The following is an 8,988-nucleotide window of genomic DNA, read 5'->3' as shown; positions in this document are numbered from 1 at the left end:
CTGCTGAGTAATGAGCTTGTTTTGGGCCAACAGAGCATCTATATTGTTTAGCTCCATTACTCCTCTTGTGTTCCCTCTTTCGGAAGCATAGAAGTAGTCATTCTCTGCTACTATTTCAATAACATATATGGCTTCCTCAATAGTCTTCTTCTTGTTCAAAGATCCTCCGGATGAATGGTCTACGGCCTTCTTTGACTCATAAGAGAGCCCTTCATAGAAAATGTGCAGCTGCACCCATTCGTTGAACATATCTGGTGGGCACCTCCTTGTTAGGTCTTTAAACCTCTCCCATGCTTCATATAGAGTCTCACCATCTTGTTGCCTGAAAGTTTGGACCTCAGCTCTCAGCCTATTGATTCGTTGAGGAGGGTAAAATCTTGCTAAGAATTTGTTCACCACGTCTTCCCAAGTTGTCAAGCTTTCCCTTGGGAAAGATTCCAGCCACTTGGCTGCTTTGTCCCTAAGTGAGAATGGAAATAAGAGCAGTCTATAGGCATCATGATGAACACCATTAGATTCACTATGTCACATATTCTCAGGAAGGTGGTTAAATGTTGATTGGGGTCTTCTTGAACATCTCCTCCAAACGAACAGTTGTTCTAAACAAGGGTGATGAGCTGTGGTTTAAGTTCAAAGTTGTTGGCATGAATTGTTGGCTTTTGGATGCTACTTCCACAATTGCCTGGGTTTGGATTGATGTAAGAGCCCAAAACTCTTCTATCCTCCCTAGCATGATTTGCTCTACCTCCTTCCCCATGGTTGTGATCCTCTTCTTCATGATGGTTTTCCATGTTGTCTTCCATGTTTGTTTCAAAGAATTCCTCTTTTTCCTCAGCACCAACCACTTTCTTTCCTCTTGCCTCCCTCCTTGATCTAAGGAAGGTCCTCTCAGGTTTAGAATCGAAGGAAGTTGAACCCCCGCTTCTTCTCCCTATCATACAACCATCAAGTGTAAGCAAGAAAAGATAGGTGCAGAAAGTATTTGTGTTAGAATTACTGTTAGTTGTGGGTGATGCAATATATCAAACAGTTAGTGGGTTAGCAAACAGAATTGAAAATAACAAAGAAAAACAAAAAAAATAAAGGGGGAAGGGAAGAAGTTTAACTAAAACAGAAAGTAAATCACTCAAACAGAAAACAAAATTCACAGAATAAAAATGCTCAATCTAGCGATCTTCCAATTTAATCATTGTTGATGCACAATCAATCCCCGGCAACGGCGCCATAAACTTGATGCACGGAAAACTTGTCTCGCAACAAATCTCCCTTCGGCAAGTGTACCGAATTTGTCGTCAAGTAAAAACTCACAATAGTGTGAGGTCGAATCCCACAGGGATTGATTGATCAAGCAACTTTAATTAGAAGAATGTTCTAGTTGAGTGAATCCAGAATTTGGGTTGAGAGTTGCAGAAAATAAAATGGCGGGAATGTAAATAACAGAAAAGTAAATGCTAGAATTAAAGGACTAGAAGTAAATGACTGAAAATAAATTGTAGAATTGTAAATGGGAATGGGGGATTTGCTCATAAAAGTAAATGGCAGAAATTAAAGAGAATGGGTAAGATCAGAAATGGAGAGTTCATTAGGCTTAGGAGATGTTGCAATTTTCCGGATCAAGTTCATTTTCATCTCTTCCTCAATCAATGCACTCATTGATCTCCTTGGCAATCTTAATTGATTGAATTACAATTTCTTGCAATTCAATCTCTCAAATCTTGATCAATAGCCAATTCCTTGGTCAATTGCTCATGAGAAGAGATAAAGTATGGTCACTGATTATACCACATGCATTTCCCAAATCAAGTATTGAGAGGGTTATAGTCACATACCCATCCAAACCCAATTTGGTCCAGCATGAGAAAGCATTTCTAGCTTGATCTCTTCATTCCTCTTTCAAGGTTCAGAAGAGATCCAAGTTTGAATAGCTTCTTTTCTAAGATAACTACTCAATTGGATAAAGATCGAAAGCTTTCAAGTAAAATCAAGAGAAAAGATAGAAGAAGAATAATGAAAATTAGTATTGCTCCATCAAATTACAACAGAGCTCCCTAACCCAATGAAAGGGGTTTAGTTGTTCATAGCTCTCGAAAATGAAAACAGAGATGGAGAATACATCAAAAAACTAGAAATAGCAGAGAAGGTAAAATACAGAGAGTAGTTCCCTTTTTCTAACTTCCAGAACTCCTCAACAATTCAAAGCTACTCCTATATATACTACTTCTCTCAGCTTCTAGTTGGCTCTTCAAGTCTTGGGCCTTTGGATCTTGAGTTTGGAGCAGTTCTCTTCTTCATTTGGGCTTGGCTTTACCTGCAGAGAGAAAATGTGAAGTGGGCAGAAACTTTAGCTCAGGACGTTAGGGGTGTTAACGTTTAGTGAAAATATAAGTTTGAGAACGTTAGTGACAATCAACTTTCTCACTAACGTTACTAAGTAAAAGCCACGTTAACTTCAACGTTAGTGGCATAAACGTTGCCACTAACGTTGCCTCTAAGTCCTTCGCACACGTTATTGAGACTTAACATTTCCAATAACTTTGAAAAGCCCCTTTTGTTCCCACGTTAGAGCCCACGTTAACTTAGTTAATGTGGCTCTTTAACGTGGGCTTGCCATCCTTCGAGAACGTTAGTGACACTCAACATTGTCACTAACGTTCCAAGGTGCCCCTATGCCTCACGTTAGAGTCCACATTAACTAGGTTAACGTGGCTTCTAACATGGCCATGCTTAGCCATCCCCAACGTTAGTGACAATGTTGAGTGTCACTAACGTTGGCCATTCTTTCACTCATCAACGTTAGCTTCCACGTTAACTTAGTTAACGTGGAAGTTAACGTGGCTCCTTGGGGGGTTGTGTGGTTGCTTCCAACGTTAGTGACAATGTTGGGTGTCACTAACGTTGTTGACCATGCTTGCTTCTTACGTTAGCTCCCACGTTAACCAAGTTAACATGGGAGTTAACGTGTTATGTTTCTCCTTAAGCCAACGTTAGTGACAATGTTGAATGTCACTAACGTTGGCATTTCTCCCCCTTTCTAACGTTAGAGGCCACGTTAACTAAGTTAACGTGGACTCTAACGTGGCCACTTATGAGCATTTGCCAACGTTAGTGACAATGTTAAGTGTCACTAACGTTGGCTCAACTTCCCTTCTCCACGTTAGAGTTCACGTTAACTTAGTTAACGTGACTCTTAACGTGGTCAATGATGGCTTTAAGAGCGTTATTGGCAATCACTTTTCTCATTAACTTTGCAAGTTACCTCCCATTCCTTGCTTCCTTTGGTCCTGAAATCAAGCAATAGAGCGCATCAAAGTTCTAGTCCAAGTCATGGGCAATGCAACATACAATTTGTCACTAAACTTATGCAAAATCCTCATGAAATAATGTAAAATGCACAATGTATTCTTGAATCAAGGAGTAAGTGAATATCTACCCAAAACTAGCTTATTTCCTAAAGAAATGCATGAAACTAACCTAAAAACAGTAAAGAAAAGGTTAGTGAAACTGGCCAAGATGCCCTGGCATCATCAGGTAAAGGATCAAGCTCGGGTGGTAACACAGGAACACCCCACTCATCAAGGACAAAGGGTGCAGGAGGTGCCTCATGGATATGCTGGGCAGGTATAGGCTCATCAGGTAGAGGAGGTTCAGGTGGAGGAGGATAGTCAGGTGGAGGTGGCATCTGCTCCTCAGGATGAGGTATCCCAGGTCCGCCGGGGTGTAACCAAGATAAAGGAAAGTCATAGGGTGCATCAGGATTAAAGTATGCTGTCCTAATAGGGTACTGGAAAGATCTACCACGAACTACATAATTACGGATACGAGGTACCGCACAGTAGATGTAATACTCGCCACGCACCGGGTCCTCGTGGATGTACGGTGGATCAATCTCGTAGAATAGGACTCCCGTGTCCATCTGTAGAGGTGTAAGGGGTAAGAACTGGGGAGTTCTTAGTAAGGTCGGGGTTTACAGTTAAGTTCGTTTATAATGTCCGTGGTCATAGAAGTATAAATAAATATAGAGTAATATGTACATAACAGCAACATAAACTAACACATGAACAAGAGAGAAAATAGGAAGTAAATGCACATTCACACATTAATATGCAATCACACAGTTATGCTCAAACAAACAAGGAATAGAACAAGAACACAAGAAGATAAGCAATAAATAATGCACAAACAAGTATGATGCATGTCTGTCCCTACTGCAGGTAATGAGCTTATTTGTCGGTTTCGACCCGCACCCGACGCAATCCGACCCTCCAAGTCAGATAAGTCCTTCCCAGAACTTAATCCCAGATTAAGTACCGCATACCCTCTACCAAGTGCTCTCGACTTGCAGGGCTGGTATTTGCTCAGGTCTCAATATACCGCAGGTATGAAAGTCAGGCCTCTACCAAGCATTCAGCTTGCAGGGCTGGTACTACTCTACCGCAGCCTGTCTGGGAAGCAACATCACAATACGGGCGTCCCCGCACAACATTCACAAGCATTGCCCGAAGGCTCATAATTCACATATAACCATACTTTCCATCATTTAGCAATCATCATAAATCAAGCATTACAACATCACAGAAAGCTCATTTTACAATTTTCTATTTACTCTGTAAGGTCAGGTACACAGCTATATCACTTTTAACTCCTTTTCTTTTTAACTTAAACACAGGTTTCAAAATCTTGTTTCTTTACCTCATATACCTCTATATCTTCTCTTATACCTCTTCTTAGGTGTTTAGTAAAGGAAATTAGAGAATTCTGGACTCAAATCTGCCTTCTTGAGGCTTTCAGGGAAAACTATCTTTTTATCAATATTTTATTATTATTAATAAAATAATAATATTATTAAAATAATATTATTAATAAAATAATATATTAATATTTTATTATTAAAATAATAATATTTTATTTAACTTTCAAAAATTGCATTTTGACTCCCGGACTTCTTGGAAATTGCACTTTGACCCCTATAACTTTTAATATTTGCACTTTAGCCCCTCAACTTTTGATTAATTAATTTTCAACCCCAAACTTTTTAATAATTGCATTTTGACCCCAAAACTCCTTGAATACACGTTTTCATGTTTTTCCAAAAAACAAAAACATTTTTTTTTTCAAAAGTTCATCAGATTTCTGCTTGATTTTCAGCTAGTTTTTCAATCTTTTCGGAAATCGATTTGAACCCGATTTTTACCAAACCAAAGAGAAACTTTTCAGCCATCAAATACACATCAAATAATCATCAAAAATCATGATTTTCATGGCTGGAATGTCATGTTTTCCAGCAGCACCAACAGCCACTTCAAAACCATCATAAACATGATTTTCAAGCATTAAACAACAAGTTTCCATGATCAAACCATCACACAAACACCAAAAATCAAATCTCAAGCAACAAGATCTGGTTTAACACTTCAAGAACACAGCAAATCATTGACTAATTTACCAAACCTTACCTCCTTTGCTGCTGTCCGAGATTGCACCAAAAACAAGCTTCCAGAAGCACTTTTACGCCTATTTTAACATCAAAAACAACTTTAGAATCTTATGAACCATGAAGGCTGAAGCTTCATGATGATGAAAAGAAGGTTTTCCTCACCTTAAGGTAACTAGAAATCACGTTTTCTTGGAGCTTTTGGTGATTGAATAAGAGATCCTAAGAAAGAACATGAAGAAAACATCATTAACTTAAGGAACCACCATGGCCGAATTTTCAAGGAGGAGGAGCAGCCTTCATACCTTGATTTACTCCATGAAAAGTGACATAGAAATGAAGAGGAGGAAGAGGTGAACACTTTGGTAAGATTAGATTTTTGATAGGGGTTTCGGTTTGAGAAAGAACGGAGAAAGTAGCTCAGGTGTTCATGGAAACTTCATGGTTTTCTATCATGGTGTTCTAAGCTTTTCCAAGAACAAAAATGATAGCCAAGCTGTCCAAGGAAGGCCGTGGCTTTTGGATGATGATTATCCAAAAGTTACTTGCCAAAATATCTCAGGAAAGGATAATTACTAAAGCTAGATGTATTAGAACTTAAGTAATTACACTACTAATGGATAAACATTAAGTTACTTAGTGTAAATGACACTAGTAACTGGATAATCATGAGAATAAAAGATATATGATGAAGCATTAGCAGTGCTAAGTTCATCTAAGAATGCCGGTATTATCTGTTACCGGTAGATTTCAAGCTCAGTTATTATATTACTAAACATAGATCAACATTAATCACAGTAGAGAAGATAATAATATAATATTCTGAATAAAATAATAATATATGAATATTATATTAATATAATTTTTCTCTCGAAATTCGTGACCGGCTCGTCACATAGAGACTAACCATGGAAATCAGAATTTTGAAATTCGGGCCCGAAGTGGCTCAAAAACGCAACTCTTCGCGACGTGCCTACTTAGATTAGGAGAGGTGTCCTGTGCAATCAAGCTGCTGACTCAGCAGCTTGATGACGCAGCACCTGTGCAGTGGAGGTGCTTATATGCATAGAAATTCCTAAAAATTCTGTAAAAATTCCGTTTAATCCCGAAAAAGCGCCGTTTCTTCGGGGCTAGGCCGTTACATTCAATCCCATTAAGTCATCCTCTAACAAGTTGAAGAAAGTCAAATGAGCTATATCAATCCAAGTCCATAGGTCTTGGCTATTCACTAATTGAATTAATGAGAGCTAGAGTCAATGGCTACCAACTATCAATCACTTGGACATTAGTAACTCAAGAATTTCTAAGTTACCTTCCCGAGCTAAGAACATAAAACTCCTACTCTAACATCCTTTCAAGCATTTTGACAAACACTTAGAAGGTGTAAAAGGGAAGCATAGTAAATTGACAACAAGAATGAAATCTAACAATTACTTATTACAAATAATCAACAACAACAATCAAAGAGAACACAATTATCATGAATTACCTCAAATTGGATTAAAAGAAAGTAAAAGGAACAAGAGTAGATCAACAACAAAGTATGGAAACAACATAGAGGAAATTACAACAAAAGAATAGGAGAACAAGAGATAACAACAAAAAATTGAGAGGTAGAAGTAGATGAAAGCATGAATTAAAACCTAAATCTAATCCTAATTCTAGAGAGAAGGGAGAGCTTCTCTCTCTAAAACTAACACTAAAACTAGATCTAACTTCCTAATGTGTGAAAAAATGGAATCCCCCTTTACTCTCCAATCCTTGGTCCTTTTAAGCGTTTTGGTGCCAATTTGGTTCAGATTGGGCCCTACAGCCTTTGTGAATTTGCTGGGCACGTTTTCACTTAAAAGTCACGTGATAGCACCGACGCGTACGCGTACAGCACGCGTGCGCGTCCTTGGGTTTTACGATCCACGCGTGCGCGTCTGTTGTGCGTGCGCGTGGATGAGTGCATCCCAAATCTTTGGCTTTCCATGATCTCTCCACTTTGCATGCTTTTCTATCCATTCCTCTGATCCATTCCTAGCCTTTTCAACCTGAAATCACTTAACAAACAAATCAAGGCATCTAGTGGAATCAAAGGTGAATTAAAATCATCAAGTTAAAGGTCTAAAAGCATGTTTTTACACTTAAGCACAAAATAAGAGAGAATCACAAAACCATGCTATTTTATTGAATAAATGTGAGAAAAGGTTGATAAAATGTTCTAAATTTAACACAAGGAATTGTGGGAGCAGTATCTTAACCCCCAATGTCCATGCTAATAACTTCGAACTCAAACCTCAATTGATTACCCTGGTCCAGAATAATTGTCAGTATGGAGAAAGTGCTGCTGAAGATCCAAACCAACACCTCTCTGTGTTTTTGAGAATTTGTGATACTGTTAAAACCAATGGAGTCCACCCTGACATCTATAAGCTTCTGTTATTCCCATTTTCCCTGAGAGACAAAGCCACACATTGGTTAGAGACCTTCCCTAAAGAAAGCATCACCAACTAGGATGATTTAGTTATCAAATTTCTAGCCAAATTCTACCCCCCTCAAAGAATCATTAAGCTGAAAACTAATGTGCAAACCTTCAGGCAGTTAGAAGGAGAATCATTATATGAATCCTGGGAGAGGTATAAAGCTTTGATCAGAAGGTGTCCAGAAGGAATGTTCAGTGAGTGGGTAGAGCTGCATAATTTCTATAAAGGCTTGACCATGAATTCAAGGAAAGCTTTGGATTATTCGTCAGGAGGATCCTTGCAAATGATGAAAACTGCTCAAGAGGCATATGATCTTATAGACATGGTGGCCAATAATGAGTATTTCTACTCCTCTGAAAGACAAGCAGCTCCCAAGAGAGGCGTGTTTGAGCTTGAAGGTGTTGATACAATCTTGGCTCAAAACAAGATTATGCATCAGCAACTCTAGCAACAGATTAAAACGATGTCAAAGAGGATGGATGGGCTACAACTTGCAACAGAAAGCACAACTAACCAACCACCAGTTGTGTGGGGACAGCAGGAGGGAAGCTATGAGGAACAGCAGCCTGAACAAGTGCAGTATATGCATAACCAAGGTGTTGGACAGAATGATTTCCATGGAGACACTTACAACTCATCTCGGAGGAACCACCCCAATTTGAAGTGGGGAGAGAACCAGAACCAGCAACCTTGGCAAAGAAGCTCCAACCAAAATAATTTCTGAAACACAACCCATCAAAACCATCCAAACACTAAGGAATTTAGAAAGACAAATTGAACAGTTGTCCAAACAGCCAACTGAGAGACTAACCAACTCTTTCCCAAGTGATACCATCCCTAATCCTAAAGAAAAATGCAAGGCCATTCAATTAAGAAGTGGAAAGACTTTGGTGAATGATAAAGAAGCCAACAAGAAGCCAGCAGAGAATGATAAGGCTAATAGCAAGGAAGAAGTGGCAGCAGAGGAAAACGACCAAGAAAATCCCAAGGAGACGGAGGATGAGCCACAGGCTTCAAGGAAAGGGAAACAAGTCATGACAGAGCCCCTACAAGAACAGAGGAAAGTGGTGAAACCTTACATCCCTCCTC

At 39.0% G+C, this 8,988-nt stretch overlaps 1 non-coding gene across 1 annotated transcript; it reads left to right on the top strand.

Moving 5' to 3' along the window:
- The first annotated feature begins 244 nt into the window (after positions 1 to 244).
- Positions 245 to 351, top strand: LOC148555523 (small nucleolar RNA R71). The gene has a single exon (XR_015887973.1). It is a non-coding gene; the product is annotated as a small nucleolar RNA R71 (small nucleolar RNA).
- Positions 352 to 8,988: the final 8,637 nt, after the last annotated feature.

This window comes from Arachis ipaensis, chromosome B6, assembly GCF_059453495.1.
Source record: "Arachis ipaensis isolate K30076 ecotype BB chromosome B6, ASM5945349v1, whole genome shotgun sequence".
Taxonomy (NCBI): Eukaryota; Viridiplantae; Streptophyta; class Magnoliopsida; order Fabales; family Fabaceae; genus Arachis; species Arachis ipaensis.
Note: the sequence above shows the minus strand (reverse complement) of the source record. Positions and strands in the feature narration are given on the sequence as shown.